Genomic DNA, 18,717 nt, shown 5'->3' with positions numbered 1-18,717 from the left:
ACGTTGTTGTATATATTATACTTTGTAGTATGTAGTAATCTAACTGGTTTACTAATGTACGTATCACTTTGTATATACATAGATATTTGTAAAAATATTTTTACCCCGGTTGGTTAACTGTCGAGTATATTTACGTACTACATACATATGTATGTATGTAGATATGCAAGTGATTAAAATTAAATGGCTAATTTTTTTTTAAAGGTTCTTCATTTGTATAGCTTGCTTTATAAAATAAAGAAATCTGTTTTTAAATAGTTCGTTTAAGCTAAAATAAAAATGATACCGTTGTAAAAAGTTCACTTTAAAATTGTCGTACAAGAGCTGGGTATAAAATGAGTAAAATTGAAATAAAAGAGGTTTTATACGCACGTAAAATATAAAGATCAAATTGTTCATGAAAAATCGTAGCTGAAATCAGCAGCTTAGTTTCGTTTACTTTTTGCAATTAATGACATGAATGGAAATTTGATTTGAAGTTAACAGAATGGGGATAATCAATATTTACAAATGAAGTTTTTTGTTGGTTCACTTTCTTTTATGAGATTTTATTATTATTTTTCGATCGATCATGCACTTTAGTCCAATAAATTACTCCAACGTGACGAGTCTGCTATACAGATTAATAACTATTTATACAAGTATATACATATTTATTTTGATTATACACGACATCTACGTATGGTCAAACTTTGTACAGTATAGTAAAAATATTGATTTAACAATCATAGAGATATCTACATACATACATATATGTACAAATTTGAAGCATTTATATAAATCAGCAAAAATCAAGATTCTGAAAAACCCGAATTTTCGCGAGAGAGATAGGACAGGGTTGCCAATTTTTTGTTAGAATTATTTGCAATGCAATCATGTAAATTGGCACATATCTAAGATTTGGCCAGCAGCACAAAGCTAGGGATAGAACCCGTGACCACTCAATTGAAAGCATTACATTCTTACCATTGATCAATGCTGCTGGTTATGAGCTTTTTTTGACTTTTGCGGTCTTGAGCTCAAAATCTAGTATGGATGTTCTCAAAGTGAGTATTTTAATTAATAATCACATATGTATAACTGATTATCTAGCGAAATTTAAAATTGAATATAATATTTTATTTTCCGTGATCTTAATAATTGGTTTCCTATTTAACATTTTTATCTTATTCCAGTGGTAAAAAAATTCAAAATTGAGTCATAGATGCAGTCGTTGCGCACAAATTCATATTTATTATCATTAAGCACCCCACCTGTAACATCTCATAGCATAATTTTGATTTGAACATAACCAGCAACATACATATGTTCAATTTATCTGGCGATTTTGGAGCGGATGCACCGCATCCATCTAAATCAGCTTATGTGCAAAAAATTGAAAACCACAACTCTAAAAATATAATCAACAAATGTTCGACTTAATATTTCCAAATTACAATTATTTATTTATTATTAAATTGCAAATTGCTAATGAATTATTTCACAATTAACAATTTTAAACTAAAACTAACAACTATGTATAATATAACATATTTAGCGAAATTAACAAAACTATAATTAGCAACCTTAAAATAATATAATATAATTCCAAACATAGCATTTTATTAAACTTACATATATAATTACGTCATCCAAAATCGCCAGACAGATTAACCAAAATCGCCAGACAGATTAAATGCAATTCTCGTCTTCTCGAATGATAGATTGCACATCAGATGACGGGTAACCTTTCGATGTGCACAGATGCAATTATTAAAATTGAGTTGGATCTTTCAGGCGAGTTTAATAAGGCAAGATTCGATAAGTTCCGAATCTTGCCTTATTAAACTCGCCAGAAAGATCCAACTCAATTTTAATAATTACCATTTTAATAATTGCATCTGTGCACCAGTGGCGTATATTGGGTGTGTGCTAGGTGTGCGGCGCACACCCGTGAAAACCAAAGACCACATAAAGTAGTATTTTAATACAAAATAATGTGTTGTTGTATAAACAGGCATTGATGTGTATGGTGTATTTACCGCGTGCGCTAAATGTATGGTGTATGGTGTGGTGTGCAGTCTGCAGCGTGTTGTGTGATGTTAGATGTAGTTTGTGCGCCGCGACGAGAGAATACCTATGCCGTGCAGCAAATTGGTGGGTTTGGTTGGAGTGTGCAGGCGGATATTCGCTTGTATAGGTTTGTTCGCGATATTAAGACGTACGGTGTGCTACGACTTCAGAGCACCGCGCAACAGTCGGCAATTGACCAATGCGATGCGACACGTGGTCTCGTACTTTTTCGCACATTCGTATTTTTATGGTCATATTATTACCTCTAATAACTAATAATGGCTAACAGTGTTCAAGACATTTTAACTATTCCGTTTTCAAATAGAAGTTTTGAGATAAAATTAAAAATAATTAATTATGGGAAACCGTGTCCGTCTCTTCCAAATTTATCCAGTTTGCATAAAGAAAAAACAAAAGTTTACACTAGACATTTTTGCGTTTCAAATTATAAAAAATTCGAATGGATTACAGGCTGTGAAATTCGATCCAAACTTTTCTGCTGGCCATGTTTATTGTTCTCCAAAGATATTAATGTGTGGAACAAAGAAGGATTTGCTGATCTCAACCATTTGACAGCAGCACTGAAGAAACACGAAGGATCGCAGGCACACGTTCAATCATTTCTTTCCATACAAATGTTTGGCAAACAACGAATCGACGTATTAATTGACAGTCAACGTAAAGCCGAAATAAGTCGACATAATGAACAAGTAAATGAAAATAGAGATGTTTTAAAACGAATTATTAACGCAATAATCTATCTAGGAAAACAAGAACTGTCCCTGCGAGGTCACGACGAGTCATGTAAATCCGTAAACAAAGGCAATTACATTGAATATCTAAATGCTCTTCGAGAATATGATTCTGTTTTAGATACTCATTTAAATACTGCTACTACCTTTCGTGGTACTTCTCCAAGTATACAAAATGACATAATCGAAGCAATCGCTCATGTTATTAAAGTTCATATAAAAAATGAAGTAGAGTCAGCAAGTTTTGTTGCTATTATTCTCGATGAAACTTCAGATATAATGACAAAATCACAGCTCTCAACAGTTTTACGTTTTGTATGTAAAGGCAATGTACATGAACGGTTTATTAGTTTTACAGACGTTAGTGCTGATAAAACATCTAATGGTCTATTCCGTCACGTGGTGAACATAGTTGAAGAATTTAAAATTCAAGACAAATTGGTTGGACAGACTTATGATGGAGCAAGTGTAATGAGTGGACACGTAAATGGTTTGCAATCCAAAGTCCTCAATGCTTATCCTTTTGCTCTTTTTACACACTGTTATGCTCATGTATTGAATTTAGTATTGCAGCAAGGTCTTTCTGATATTAAAGAAAGTAAATCATTTTTTCAAACTTTAAATGGATTGTCTACATACTTTTCAAAATCTTCCAAAAGAGTATTCACCCACAAGGTGGAATTTTACATCTCGTTTAAGTAGCACAGTACAACAATACAGAAGTCAATTTACAGATTTTTTTCGACATGTTATAGAAAATTGTGAATTATGGGACACAGATACTGTTATAAAAGCACGAGGGTTTTTAGGCTTTTTAGAGGATTTTCAAACAATTAAACTTCTTCAATTTTTTTCAAAACTGTTTGGAATAACTGATGTTTTGTATAACATTCTTCAATCTAAATCTTCGGACGTTTTATATTGTTGTAAAAAAATTAATCATGTTTTGCAGCAACTGAAATACGAAAGGGATAATAATTTTGAAATGTTATGGAATAATTATTTAAATGAAAAAAATGATGATCATGATCGTAGGCCACAAAGATTAAAAAATTATTCAGAAGTAGAAGATAAAACTTCATTTCGTCAATTATATTTCAAAATAGTTGATAGCATAATCGCACAAGTCGAATGTAGATATTCTTCACTTTCCAAATTAGAATATTTCCACCTTCTTTGTAATGATAAATATGACGAATATAAAGAAAATTTTCCAAATGTTTTAATTAATAAATTAAAAGATTTTTATGGATCACTGTTTGATTATATTCGATTGAAAAACGAACTCATCGTGCTATATTCCAGCTCTGAATTTTCAGAGAAACCTGTTCATGAATTAATACAATTCATGACAAAAAATAACCTCGAATCTGGTTTTAAAGAGGTGTTTAAGCTGGGAGAATTAATATTAACGATACCAAGCAGTACAGCTTCAGCAGAACGTTCTTTTTCGGCGCTGAAAAGAATAAAAACTTGCTATAGAGGTACGCAAGGTCAAGATAGATTATGTGGCCTTAGCTTAATTTCAATAGAAAAAAAGTTATTGGTGGAATTAAAACAGAAAGACACATTCTATGCAGACGTGATTGAAAAGTTTATGTCTCAGAAACGTCGCATTGAACTTATGTATAAATAACTAATAAATTAAACATTTTTGTAATGCAAAACGAGTATTTTTTTTTAATTGCTAATTTTATACCCTACGCCCTACGGCATACACAGCACACCCGGTATTAACACCCACCGTCCGCCACTGCTGTGCACATCGAAAGGTTACTCGTCATCTGATGTGCAATCTATCATTCGAAAAAACGAGAATTACGTTTAAAGCTGCCGTTCTGTTAATCTGTCGTTCGTTTGTCTGGCGATTTTAGAGCGGATGCACCAAACCCGATTTAGATTAATTCTAAAAAAATAAATTAAATATATTTTTTTACAAGTGGATTTTTTTACGAAGATAACAAGTATGCCCATACATACATATATATGTATTTGAGGGTAACGATGCATAAAAATAATTTGTTCTTACGATAAGAACTCACGCCGATTCATTTCAACGTAATAAAATTTACATATTTATATCGGACAAAAAATAATTTCGAAATATTTCGGATGGGGGTACGCTTTTGAGTTACTCGGTGTTGGCGGGGGTACGCCTTCCTGAAAGTGGAAATATGTATTCCATATCCTCGCCGCGATTTCACCATTACTTATTCACGTGCGCGACGCTAAAAAAGGTGACATATATCTTTATTTCATGCATAATATTTAAAAATGTGACAATGCTTCTACGTAAAACTGCTGCCTCGCCCTCTGGGAAAACTCTCGCCATCCCTCTCGCGCGTGATACATCCGCCGATAATGTATCTCCCTCTGTCTCGGAAAAGCTAGTGTCGCGACCCTCGTAAAGCAGACGTGTGCCACCTTTTTCACATTTTGAAAATTTTAACAACGCGCACAACACTACCTCGTAATACCCTTGTATATGACGCTTTTGAGTACACCTAAAATATAATCTTTTCAAATTCATTCCCTTTGTAGGAGTATAAAACAAGATTTTGTATTCAATGTCAATGCCAATTTATTGTGATAGTTATCTAATATATAATTTCGAAAGAGACTTTGTATATACATATGTATGTAATCTTCGTTCATTGGTTCTTAAACGACACATTCGATGTATTCGTTCGTTGGTTCGTAGACAACACATTCGATTTTTTTTTCGATTCATAGGCGCCCATTCGATTTTTTCGTTTCTAGGGGCGAAGGCAGCCGCCGGGGGCGCAAGCGCTGGATTCTGGTATACAAATAATTTTGAAAGTGACAGTATATATGTTTGTTTGTTCGTGACAGTCAATTTAATAAAAATAAAAAATGTGTATTCAAATAAATTTATATAAAATAAAACTATTCAAATAAATTTAATAAAATGTTTACTATTAAATTACTCATGTTTAAGCGGTTTATATTACAAATACTGAGTGAAGCCGGGTAAAACCACTAGTATTATAATAATAATGAATTTCTGTCATTATTTTTTTACCCAAATACTATGAAGTTTTTTTATTGTATAGGGGTAATTATAGAGTAGTTTGATGTTAAGTAAAAATTGTGTGAGAGGGTGAATTTTTTCCCTCCTAACGTACACTGATTGAACCGTCTGCTATGGATATACTGGAGTGAGAGAGGGAAAGAGAACGATGAAAATTTACAGATGTTTGTAGGTTTGTCTCGTTCTGGCGAAGCTTTATGATCGTTGGTGCGAGGTGTGAAAACGGTCCTCTAGACACAATAGGAAAACAACGCTCATTACGACGCAGCCGGAAAATTGTGACGCCCGGAAAACTCACGCTTTAGGTCGTGTGTTGCATCCACTATTGCACTCTCCATGTTTAATACAAACATGTTAGTATTAAAAATACACACACACACACGTATACATTTATTTTTAAAGTTTCATATACATATATTTTGTTAATGTGTATGGTAATGTTACAGTTGCAGTGTATCTTGCAGCTGTAACATATTTGACTAGTTCGAATATATTTCATCCAACCAGGTACCAACTACCGTTATAGTTGAAGTGTATTTTCAGTTGTAATATTTTTTGATTAGTTGGAATATATTCCGTCTAATCCACGTAAATTGATTCATGTGGCGAATTACAAAGATATTTACATACCAACTTGTCAAAAAACATCGCAACTGAAAATTTGGTTCAACTACATATAAGTTAGTACTAGGTAAGATATAGAGCTTAGGTTTTCGTGAAAACGTCACTCGATTAGTAAATTGAGTTGGAAAGGCACATTTTTGTTTTGAATACATTCTTAGAGTTATCGTAATACGATAATCATTAGCACAATTCGTAATACCTAGCAAATATTAGCGAATTATTGAATTCTAACGTATTCGTAAAAAGATGAATGCTGTCAAAACTCAACTGTTATATTACAACTACCGTACTTTATTGAAAATGTATTTTCGCTTGTAGATATAATTTACTAGTTACATTTTATTCGAATGTAAATAACCTAAAACGATAGTTGGAAAATATTACAACTGAAAATACACTTCAATATAAAACAAAACATACGAAATAAAAAGTTTTGTTCATAAACTTTGATACAAATTTAATTATTATACATAAATATACGTTCAATATAAAACACTGGACTGGAAATATTTGTCAACTTTAATGTATTTCGCTGTATTTTCATTATAATACATATATAAAATATTTTTTCGGCTTCTTATTGAATAAATTCGTCGTCCTTTTTCCCTATGTCTCGCTTTTCCGAATGGCCGGAGTTACAAAATAAGAAGTCACTATCTTAGCTACGTGTCACCGAGTGATATACGGCTCGAGATATATTTTCACAGGGTGGAAAATTACGCTGGATGTGATTTTAGAGATTGCTTCATTTATCAGTAAAATTGTCTTCCTTTTTCCGTTTTCCCAGTCGCCCACCAGCTCGCGATGGGGCAATAAGAAAAGTCGGATTTTAATTAGAATTTCATTACGTGCACTACAACTGAACAGTGGGGAAAGTTTGACAGTATTTTTCACGATAAGATTGCGCGAATTTGATTTCAATTCCTGCACGAACTTTTATCTCTGTAATATTGGAACTATTAATATCTGTATTAGGTGTACGTGTGCTATCTACAATTACATACTATTGTATGTATGTACATATGACCACACTAGACTTTGGGCTAATGCTGCGCACGTTGCAAACACAAAGGGAAACGTACGACGACGCCTGGTACATAGTCGGCACAGACAACTCGCACAAGAATAAAGGGAAAGAGTTAGATGAATGCTTCAAATAAAAAAGAAGCCACATATTAGGGGGTGGGTGTGGAGTTGTCATCGTGCAACCCCTACTTACACACGAACGCGCGTATATGTATATGCGTTCGCGGCGTTGAGGCGTAGGTGTCGCTCGAGGGTCCCTGCCTCTTATCTGTTCTGCACTAAAAGTGGCATATCGGGTGAATTTTACATCACTTTTATAACCCTTTCATACACCGTGTTTGTATACTCATGTTTAATTATGTCGTAAACGCGTAGGAGAGAGCGCGACAGCTCCAACGCTCGGAAACTTTCAGTTTTATTTATACGAGATTTGGGACTTGCATCATTTATAATACATAGAAAGGTCAGTGTTCAGATATTTTACAAGTGATGATGAGATTTGTCAATAGAAATAAAGACAATATTACATAGATTACCGTTTACTTCTTTCGTTAATTAAGCTTAAGTTAAGAATTAGATTGTATAGACCTGTGGTGGGCACGCGGGCTTTTTTTGGGCGTAGTTCAGTTTTACAGTATTAGCTTATTGGCCTATTTTTTATCTATAAATTCATTTGAAAGGGGCTTTCATTAAAAATATAATATTTATTTTAATAAAATAGATAAATAAGTATTGTGTATTGTAATAAATAAAATCAATAACAATGTAAATATTTTAGATAAAATTCCGTTGTTTCCTTTTTCTCTTTGTAGGAGAAGTTTATACCTACATAGTTTTGTACTTGGCTTGCACTTACATTTAACGATACCGGTCCGTCCGACCGTAATAAATACCATTTTCTATTTTTAACTATTCGGCTCCAGTATTATTTTTAAATAAAATGAGCATCCTAGCTGGCGGCTAAAAATATGTTTTGCTTAGAGAAAAAAAGTATTTAGTTAACAGTAATTGCTTACAAAAATAATCTGAATGAACGGAGATATGTAGCAGGTACTAATATATGTACCGTAAGTATTCATTGCAGTTACATATTTCCTTTCAAAAGATGCGAGAACCATATCATTTTTGTGACTGGTATTCGTCCTTTATTTGTGGGAGAAAAAAATATGTCAAAAATTAGCCCGCATGACCACCAATGGTGTACATTATCATTTTTCTACACACTGGTTAAGCAATTTAATGCTAGTTGAGTTCATAGATATATCGAAATGAAGACAATGAATATGAGTACATATATGTATACATATGTACGTATAATATACTGCCAATGGTAAGATCAAAGTTTTTACATGACATTGTTGAAACGATGTATATATGTATAATGTACATATGTGTGGTATCCCCGTGAGCCAAATAATTTTTGAGTTATTGAGAAAGTGTAAAAATCATTTCTTCGTTTCTTATCTGTATAGGATTATGGAAATTACTTATATCTCTAGCATACTCTTCTTCTTTTGGGCATACTTGGGTATAATTCCATTCACCTTCGGAGAAACTTCTCATTAATTTGTTTCGTTCTCCAGCTTCTACGTGGTAATAAGTCATGCCCATCATTGCTGGAAGAGTTAGGACATTAAATCCCAAATAATTATGTGCCAGGTAGACATCACCATTTGATGGTTGTATCTCCTACGCGTACAGTTCTTGATCGGATGGCTCCATCGCTGCTGTCGTACTGTATTCTCTACCATAGTGATTGTAGATTGTAAGACATCATTTTAACCTATTTGTTTAATAGCCTGCGCTCATTATTATTTTCATAAATGGGTGTAACGTATGAGTGAATTTTGATCTTCTGTATTGTATTTGGACCTCACGGGGATGTTTTGTATTTACGGCTGGTTCTTGTATGTACATACATTTTATTGGCACTTACTGTTGATGCAAGATATTCTTCTTATATTTAACTATTATTATATACATACATTGTGCCTACTTCTATTATTATGTATTTGAACTTTTGTTGCTGTTTTTTTATGTATTGTATGTATAAAATGTGTATTTTATTTCTATATAATTAATATATTTGTTTCTTCTGTGTTATATTTTCGACCATTGTGCCACATTGGGAATTTCTGTGATACTACAATGGTGCAAATTTTAAATAAATAAATAATATTTGTTGAGGATTCTATTGTATATTTAAAATCGGCAATAACAGAATTTCAACCAACATACAAAAATAGTATCCCAATCTCAATTTTTATTCTTTCCAAGGCATAGATTATAATATAAATTCAATCTTTTTGAAATTGATTTGATAAAAAAATCTATTATTTATTTATTACTTAAAAAGTAATAAATAAATAATACAAAAGCTCCCGAATTCGACATAGTCACATACAGACATATATACAGTCAATAGAAAGTTTATTATCAGTAATTGTATTACTTATTCATTCAAATGGAGCTTTTGATGTATGCTGTGATCCTCTCACATCCAGAGAAAAATCGCTATTCTAGACGCAGCTCTTGATCTATGATCCACATTACAATAAATATTATATTTGCTACAGCCAGTTATGTAACCCCGCCGTCTAAAACGTAAGCCTTAGCCCACTATTGCACCATACTATCTATATGCTCGTATGTAGTGGTTCACTTTCATTAGTGCTTGTATCGTACGCTTAAATAGTTTCTTTGAAGTGCTCCACAGGTTACGCGAGACTTGCTCCGATATTGGGTTGTTGCGATTTTAGTCAACCCCTTCTGTTTCTGCAGGGGGTAAGTCACACCCCAGCGGGTTAATAATGCAAGGACGCTGCGAACAAACGTTCGCTTATTCTCAGTGTAAACGTCAAGCGCAATCTTGACTAAAAAAAATATAAATGGAAAGTGTACCATATACGAATTGAAAGGCGCTGGTTTTAGATGGTGTGTGAGATGCATTATTATACTCTCGACGGTCTAATTTGAAAGCTCGCATTATTTCTGACATCTTTTTCTTTACACCCTCACACCCTTTAGGTGTGCCTTCTGTGCATAGTGCAACTGCACCGATGTAAGTACATACATAAGTCGCGTAACAAAGTTACTTTAATTTCTCGCGTCGTCGTCGTCGTCGTCGTCGTGCGAAATTCAATTTCAGCCGGGGTTAAGGGGTTAGAGTGCGCGCCACGTTACTTCCTTGGCAATTTTCTATGCGAGCGCAGGAAATTGCATTGTAATTTTTAAGTATTCATGGGAAAGAATTGGGTTGTGTGATAGCGCGTAATGGGCCACTGTAGTAATTGCCCAGCCACGGTCTAATTATAGGGAACGATGCTCGAGAGCATGTTGGTGGCTAAAATGTTGGATAAAAATTCGGTTCGAATTTTATTATAGCTTTTAGTGAAACCAAACTTGTGTTTATGTAAATATTCGGAAATATTTGTACAGCAGATTTGTGCGAGAGATACGCACAATTCGAATTATTAAAATTTCAACAATGTATGTATGTATGCAAGTGCATTTTTTGTAAGCAATCTTAGTAATAGTAAACATTATTGGCGATAATATGCCGTTGTTTGATATTATCAAAATTTATAAATTTGCGTTTGAGTTGTTTAAAAAATGATTTTAAAGTCGTAGTGGTTGTAATATTATATAAATTAGGTTTATGTCAGAATTGTTTTGTTTTAATTTATATTTTCCCATGATGTCATTACGGGTTGCCCCTAAGCGACACCTATGGTACATACCTATGTATATCCAGCATGTATTTATTTACATATATGTATATCATCATCATCATCTTAAGCGATTCAGCATCCACTGCTGGATGAAGGTCTCTCCAACACGCTTCCACTCGTCTCTGTTTTGCGCCACTCGCATTCATCACACACCACACATTTTTTCTAATTTTGTCTACTCATTTACATTCCCTCGGGTACCATTCTGGCACTTATTTTTCATGGACGAAAGTACGTATAAATATGTAGGTATAATATTTTAAACTTTAAAAGTGATTTATTAGGGTATTTTCTGCTATAGTTCATCCGTTTTATTTGAAGTTTCCTTACAAAATACAAGCTTTTTTTTACATATGTTGTTATATCACCATCATCATTTACAGCCAATCGCCTTCCACTGCTGGATGAAGTCTACATATCCAACGCACTCCCATTCGTATTTGTTTTGGGAAACTTTCATCCTTCTCATCCCAATTTTTTTTCTAATTTTCCCTGTGACCTTCTTTGCACTCTTTTAAGTTCTCTCGGGTAACATTCGAGCACTTCTTTTATCCGCTGTTCTAATTACGTGACCCGCGTAGTACCATTTCAAGCTCTTTACTCGCTCCATTATATCAACTACCCTTATCATACTTCTCACCCACGTATTCCGTTTTATATCTCTTCTCATGATGACGAGTAAACAGTGTTCCATAATTATGTGAGTGCATTGGACTTAATGCAGAATTCTGGAACACAATAACCAAGTTTCGCATCCATACGGAGATCTTTTTCTACAGTTATATTGGATTTGAAAAGGGCGTTCATTCGCCCAATTTCACTCTCCTAATTGCATTGATTTTGATTTTTAGATTATTTTTATTATTACGAAATTATGTTCACAATACATCTTATATCTATTTTAATAGCTACTGATCTACTGATCATTTTCTATTTTACAATTTTAATTTAATTTCGCTAGTAATCATAGTATTATATTATTCTAATGTTAATGTATAGAATAATAGTAAATATAGCTCAAAACCTATTTACAATTCTTATAAATGCTCATAATACATCTAATACATAATATTAATTAAAGACTCTCTAAAGTCGATGACCTAATTGCATACGTCTCTTAATTCCCTATTCTTTACTACTGAAAAAGTCAATGATTTGACCTACATACAATAAAAATTATAAATTCATAAGGGTTCATAATTTTAGTTTTTAATTTTAATTTTAATTGTTTTTTTTTATTATTATTATATTATGTACGTAGTTTTTTTCTTCTTGAGTGTATGTTTATACAAAATGTTTTTCATGTATCTTCTGGCCACAGTGTCATATTGGGGTAACCTGTAATGACACTGGTATATGTGTATTAAAATAAAATAAAATGTGTTTTTAGAAATATGTATTTCTTACCACATAGATATTTTGACAAAGAAATTAAGTTTATTATTACAATTCAATTTGATTTCATACAACATTAAAAATTAATACTGGGATCTTTCGTCTAATATACCTACGTATGTATGTGTATATATATGTGAATGAAATTGGAGATAGATTTTCACAACACGGTGTCGTATTTTAAATTCCTTTAATATGTTGACGAATACGTTTACGAGCTTTTTATGGAAAAATCAAGAAAGAAGCTCGCGAAAAGACGATCTCGCAAAGCAATAATACAATTTGGAAGAGCTTTTCAGTGAAAAAGCATACTCTCATACAAAGGCCACGCTATAAAGCTTTCGTTAGTAGATTTTCCGTATTTTTTTTCGCTCCAATAATAATATATGTACATAGGTTACCTAAAGAGGCTTTGAAATTGATTTTTTCGTCTTTTAAAATATAGCAGCAGATTATTATCGTTGGTGCGAATGCTCAATAGCGATTTGAGGTAATTCTTTTATCGGCGTTATTTATTATTTTTTTACCGACACAGATTCGGACGCATTTCGGTCAAAATTTTCACGACGGCCATATTTATCAGCGCTCGTAAAAACTAAGCCTTAATTTGCATACAACGGTCGTGTTTCCATAAACTTTATAACCCCTTTTTTACGATCGGGGAAAGCGTCCACGGACGCCCTATCTCCAGCTCTCTCTCTCTTTTTAACATTTAGAGAGCTAAGTAAAAAATATACTATGTATATTTGTACATATGTATGTATAAACCTATCCGTGTACACGTATAAAAAACGCAATAACAGTAAAAGTTACGTAAATAAAAACAAACGGCAAACTTGGCGATTAATTAATTTCCACCGATTTCAGCCGGAAGTGGCGAGAGTTATGCCCGGTATTTTATATAAATTACGATCGCATTTATTTTGTATTTTATAACATATTTTTGTAATTGGGACAAATACGTGACCTAGTTCCGCTTCAATTTATACGGAATTTGTTTTATATACCTACACATATATTGTGTAATATATTGCAAGGTAGTTGAAAAAATCCTCATATTTACAGTCGAACATTGAACTGAATATTTTCACATACATTTATGTAGGTACCTATTTTCATTCATTACGACCAATAAAACCAATATTTATTCACTAGTTGCTGTAGACTGTAATATTACGTTTTCAAGTACTTACGAAATAACGTTATACAGCTAATTAACATAAGATTTTTAACGAGTTTACCATTATTCAAATAGTAAGTATAAAAATTGGTTGCCAGTTTGGTGAAGAATCGTTTCAACAATAAAAACAGATAAATTGGAAAACTCTTATAGCAAACGTTCAACTTGGAGTCACAAATACCAAAATCTGACCAGCAGCACTGTAGAAATACTCAATTTTTTTTTAAATCGTGGTCATATATGCCGTGAACCTGAGACCTCAAAGTGCTTAGCATTAACGCAACCACCGTTACTGAAAATGCTAAAATTTCAACAGCACAAAAAGACTTTTAGTCCCAATTATAAGATTTGTAGAAGTTTTAAATTCTATTAATCATCATCATCATCATCTACCGCCGCCCAACATCCACTGCTGGGTGAAGGCCTCTCCAACATGCTTCCACTCGTCTCTGTTTTGCGCAACCCTCATCCATATCACCCCAAACATTTTAACAATTTCGTCTACCCATCTTTCCTGCGGTTTTCATTTTGCCTTTTTTCATTCTATCGGATGCTATTCTAGCACTTCTTTTATCCACCTTTCACCCATTCTTCTAGCCACGTGGCCCACCTATTGCTATTTCAATCTTTTACTGTATCTAATATGTCCACTACCCTTGTCATACTTCTTACCTACGTGTTCCACTTCCTGTCTTTTCTCGTTGTGCCGAGCATACAGCGTTCCATACTTCTTTGAGCTCATTTCACATCCATAACGAAATCACTGGCAAAACGCATTGATCGAACATCTTTTTCTTCAGGCAGAGTGGCATTTTTGATTTAAAAACAACATTCATTCGTCCAAATGCATTCCATCCTAATTTCATACGTCTCTATATTTATTCTTCTTTACTGCCGAAAATGTCAATTATTTGACCTAAATATAAATAATTATTTACTACTTCTACTGGCTTAAGAACAAAATCTATTAATACGATATTTAAATGTATATTAACTTATCTTTGTACGTACGTTCAAATCCCTCTGATTTCTGCTGGCCAGACCTCGGATTTGTGACTCCAGGTCGATCATTTCCTATCCGATTTTGCCAATTTATCTGATTTTCATTGAAACGGTTCCAACAAATTGGCAACCTTTCCCATTTACTCACAAAATCTCGAGCTTTCGTCAATGCAAATTTAAAAAAAAATTACCATAAAAATGTGGATGTTATTTGATATGTTTTTACTGAATTTCTCTGAATTGTTTAAAGCGCTGCAAATTTACAAATTTGACCATAAATGTCTCTGTGGATATTAATTAATATATATTTATGTACTTTGTATAATACTAATAATATTTGTATCAAATGTACAATGTTTCTGGACAGGAAGGTGCTTTGGGGTTACCTGTTGTGTTGGCCTTCCTGGTGTAAATTAAAGATAAAATAAAATAAAAATAAAACCACCGAAATGGCTCTCAGTACTTAGTTAACAAGTTGTATAATAATATAATACTTTATTTTTTATACTTGAATTTCTCTATGCGATCTTGCGGTAGTTAAACTTAGACTGTAGACGGTTTTCGGGGATAAAGTTTTCTAACAAGTTAAATTTTTGTTTCTGTTTTTTTTTTTCTATTTTTAATCCGGCTGGGTGACTCCCGTAATTACGTCTGTAATTTCTGAAAATAATAAAAGGTGTAGGGATAAAATAATACATAAGTTAAGCTTGGTGGTGAAAATGAGTACTTGAAATTTATGACTAAATTGCACCTAATTTCGCCCGTAGAAAATAACGGGGAAATCCTCGCGTGGTAAAATTCCAGGTCTGCTTCCAGAGCCACAGTAGACTACGTTGTTTTGGACCGCAGACGAATGCACTTTGGGACGTTGGCTTTAAGTATAGTCAGAGTAGAATTAGATGGAGAATGTCGTGGCGTCTAATGAACGCTCCCGAAAAGAGACGGGTGGGGTTCGGTACACCCCTTCGATAGAGGCGACTGTTTACTCTCGCTGTGTCTAGATAGCAGGGGTTGAGATTCAGACCCACCTGAATGGGATGGTCCTAATTAAACCGAGCTACAAAGATGAGCTTTCAGCAAACGGGGCGCTTATATAAATAAATATACCCTATATATTTTGTATATCGAGCACGTAATGGTGCACAGCTTGACGTTTCATTGCTGCATCACAGTCGTGTTTGTATGGATATTTATTTGTGGAAAGTTGAGGTTCTGTTTGTTTTATGTGTGTATCTTCAATTCGGCATGCTTTGATTAATCAGGACCTGTTTGCTGTATTACTCACTATATATTTTATATATTTTTAAATGTTACACAGTTGGTATGCTAGTTTTGCACATACATACATTCATATATAGAAAATGCGTATTGTTTCGCCCGTGGATTTTTGGTCGAATAGAAATTTGACCGCACAGAGTTTTTGGCCGAACGAGCATTTGGCTGAATGGACATTAATGAAAATTTGAATTGCTTTAATTTATTTATAATCAGCAGTAGATGGTGAAAGGCCGTAAAATATGATGATGATGATGATGATGAAAATAGGGATAAATAAAATATCTTTGCAGATTATTATTTTATTTATTTTAATTATAATGTAATTGTTTTGATTACACTGTTCGACAAATGACGACATTTTTTTGGTTCAGATACGAGATATGACTTTTCTTATAGATCTATGCCCAGTGAACATGAATCTGGTAATAAAAAATATAGATTGGCTTGATATTCGGAGAAATATGTGTTTTGTAAATCACATATTTCTCCGATATTTTCTTTCACATAGTTCACCATTTTTTTGGATTAAATATACTTAAACATTTTTATAGCCTCACCTCCTAGATATTCATATTTCGTTAAAGTTAATTATGACAGGTGCTGTCAAAAACACAGTCTAATTTTCGTGAGTATGTTCACTTAAGTTTGGCTTCAGTTAAGTTGAAAATACAATAACATTCTAATTAATATTACAGGAATAAAATAACCGAGACCGATTTGGATTCACCCGCTGCTTTTAATTACGTACGCCTAAGATTAGAATTTCTTACGAAAATGTAAATACCAGAGTTGCTGCTTCACAGAGGTTCATTTATTTTCATATTTCGTACAAAATTTTATATATATTCAAATAACTTTGTTGTTATACTGCGGACGCTGACTTTAAGTAATCAGATCAATTAACTGTTATTGTTATTGTACAAAGCATAGCTCCGTTGATAAACGTGACTTCTATTCAATTATAAAATGGAGATTTTTGTAATTTGGTAAATGTTCCAACATGGCTCTTTTGGGGGTCGCTCAAATTTCAACCCTGAGCACTCGAAGTTGAATTATATACAAAGCGACCGTTAAAAGCATTATTTGTTCGCTTATAAAAAGCACCTGAATGGGGAGCGATGGCGACTTTGAATCGCAATTTTCTCCGTATTGACTCGTCCATATAATTATTTACGTCGATTCTGCGAATTCCCTATATTGATTTAGGTGCCGCTTCGGTTTGTTGTTTGCCATTGACTCGGGCCTCTATATTAAAGCTTTTGTCCGATCTTAAGGGAAGAAGAGAAAGAGGGAGAGAAGGAGAGGCCCTTCGGCACCTTTTCATGCCATTTAACCTCGAATGCCGACAAAATACGTCTGGCAAAGGAGAGGACTTCATTCGGAAGAAGTTAATACGCGCTCGTCCCAAAAAGCGGACCTGGGGTGGGTGGGTGGGTGGGTGTAGTTGGGCCGCCCACCTGCCGGCGCCCTGGAGCGGCCACCTGAGACCCGCCCACCCACGCCGAAAGCCTTCTCCGAAACGGGACTCGAATTGCGATGATTAAAAGAAGACCTTCAATGACAAAGCCAACTCGACTTGATTTCTCGTGTAGCGAATACTAACCAAGATACGCATTATTGGCCCTCGAAATAACAAATATACATAGTATATGATATGTATGTATAAGCCCTTACGCTTTTGATATTATTTTGACGGTTCCAATTTCAGTTAGGAATTAATACAATGGGTAGGTATCGTGAATAAGCGATTCAGACGTTGCATAATTAAACGCGGTTCTGCCTAGTGAATAATTTAGTTACGGTCGAATGGACATGTTTCGCTATGTGTACAATAAATACGTTTCGATAATAATACAAACAATGTGTGTGTACCGGTTGTTTTGTGGTAGAAATCTAGGTAAAAATGGATTTTTTCTATATATATATATATATATATATATATATATATATATATATATATATATATATATATATATATATATATATATATATATATATATATATATATATATATATATATATATATATATATATATATATATATATATATATATATATATATATATATATATATATATATATATATATATATATATATATATATATATATATATATATATATATATATACATACTGTCTAATAGTTCTTTTTCATATTTAATTTATATTAAAGTAATTCGTGTAATTTTATATTCTTTACTAAATTTATTATTAAAATATTAAATTGCAAACCGCACTCACACATATATAAATCCGTTGTCTCCAAAGAGGCGTCTCACGATAAAGATCTGTAAAGAAAGTAGTATAACAATTGCTAATCTATTATTATCATAACTAACTACTTTCACTTACAAAGTAACCCTGTTAAATGGCATGTAATAACTCATAAGTGATCCAAGTGATACCTAGGATGACTATCAGACAAAGCTGACCACAGAGAAGAGTCTATGGCGGTAAGAACTCACTCCTTGAATGGAAATCTCTCTCAAGTACCGCCTTTTTCTCAACACATCTTGGATAAATGCGAGAAAAATAATATCCAAACCTCCAACAAGGTAAGAGTGACGATGGATGATAGCTTAGCTAATAGAAACCTGTATTTAGCCACGTACAATGTAAGAACGC

The 18,717-nt window shown here is 33.3% G+C and overlaps 1 protein-coding gene across 1 annotated transcript in view; it reads left to right on the top strand.

Annotated features, from left to right (window-relative positions):
* Sema2a (Semaphorin 2a) overlaps positions 1 to 18,717 on the top strand; it is a 512,925-nt gene that overhangs the window by 255,684 nt on the left and 238,524 nt on the right. The window lies entirely within an intron of this gene.

This window comes from Arctopsyche grandis, chromosome 3, assembly GCF_051622035.1.
Source record: "Arctopsyche grandis isolate Sample6627 chromosome 3, ASM5162203v2, whole genome shotgun sequence".
NCBI classification, from domain to species: domain Eukaryota; kingdom Metazoa; phylum Arthropoda; class Insecta; order Trichoptera; family Hydropsychidae; genus Arctopsyche; species Arctopsyche grandis.
The sequence above is the reverse complement of the archived record's forward strand: the minus strand, read 5'-3'. Positions and strand labels throughout refer to the sequence as shown.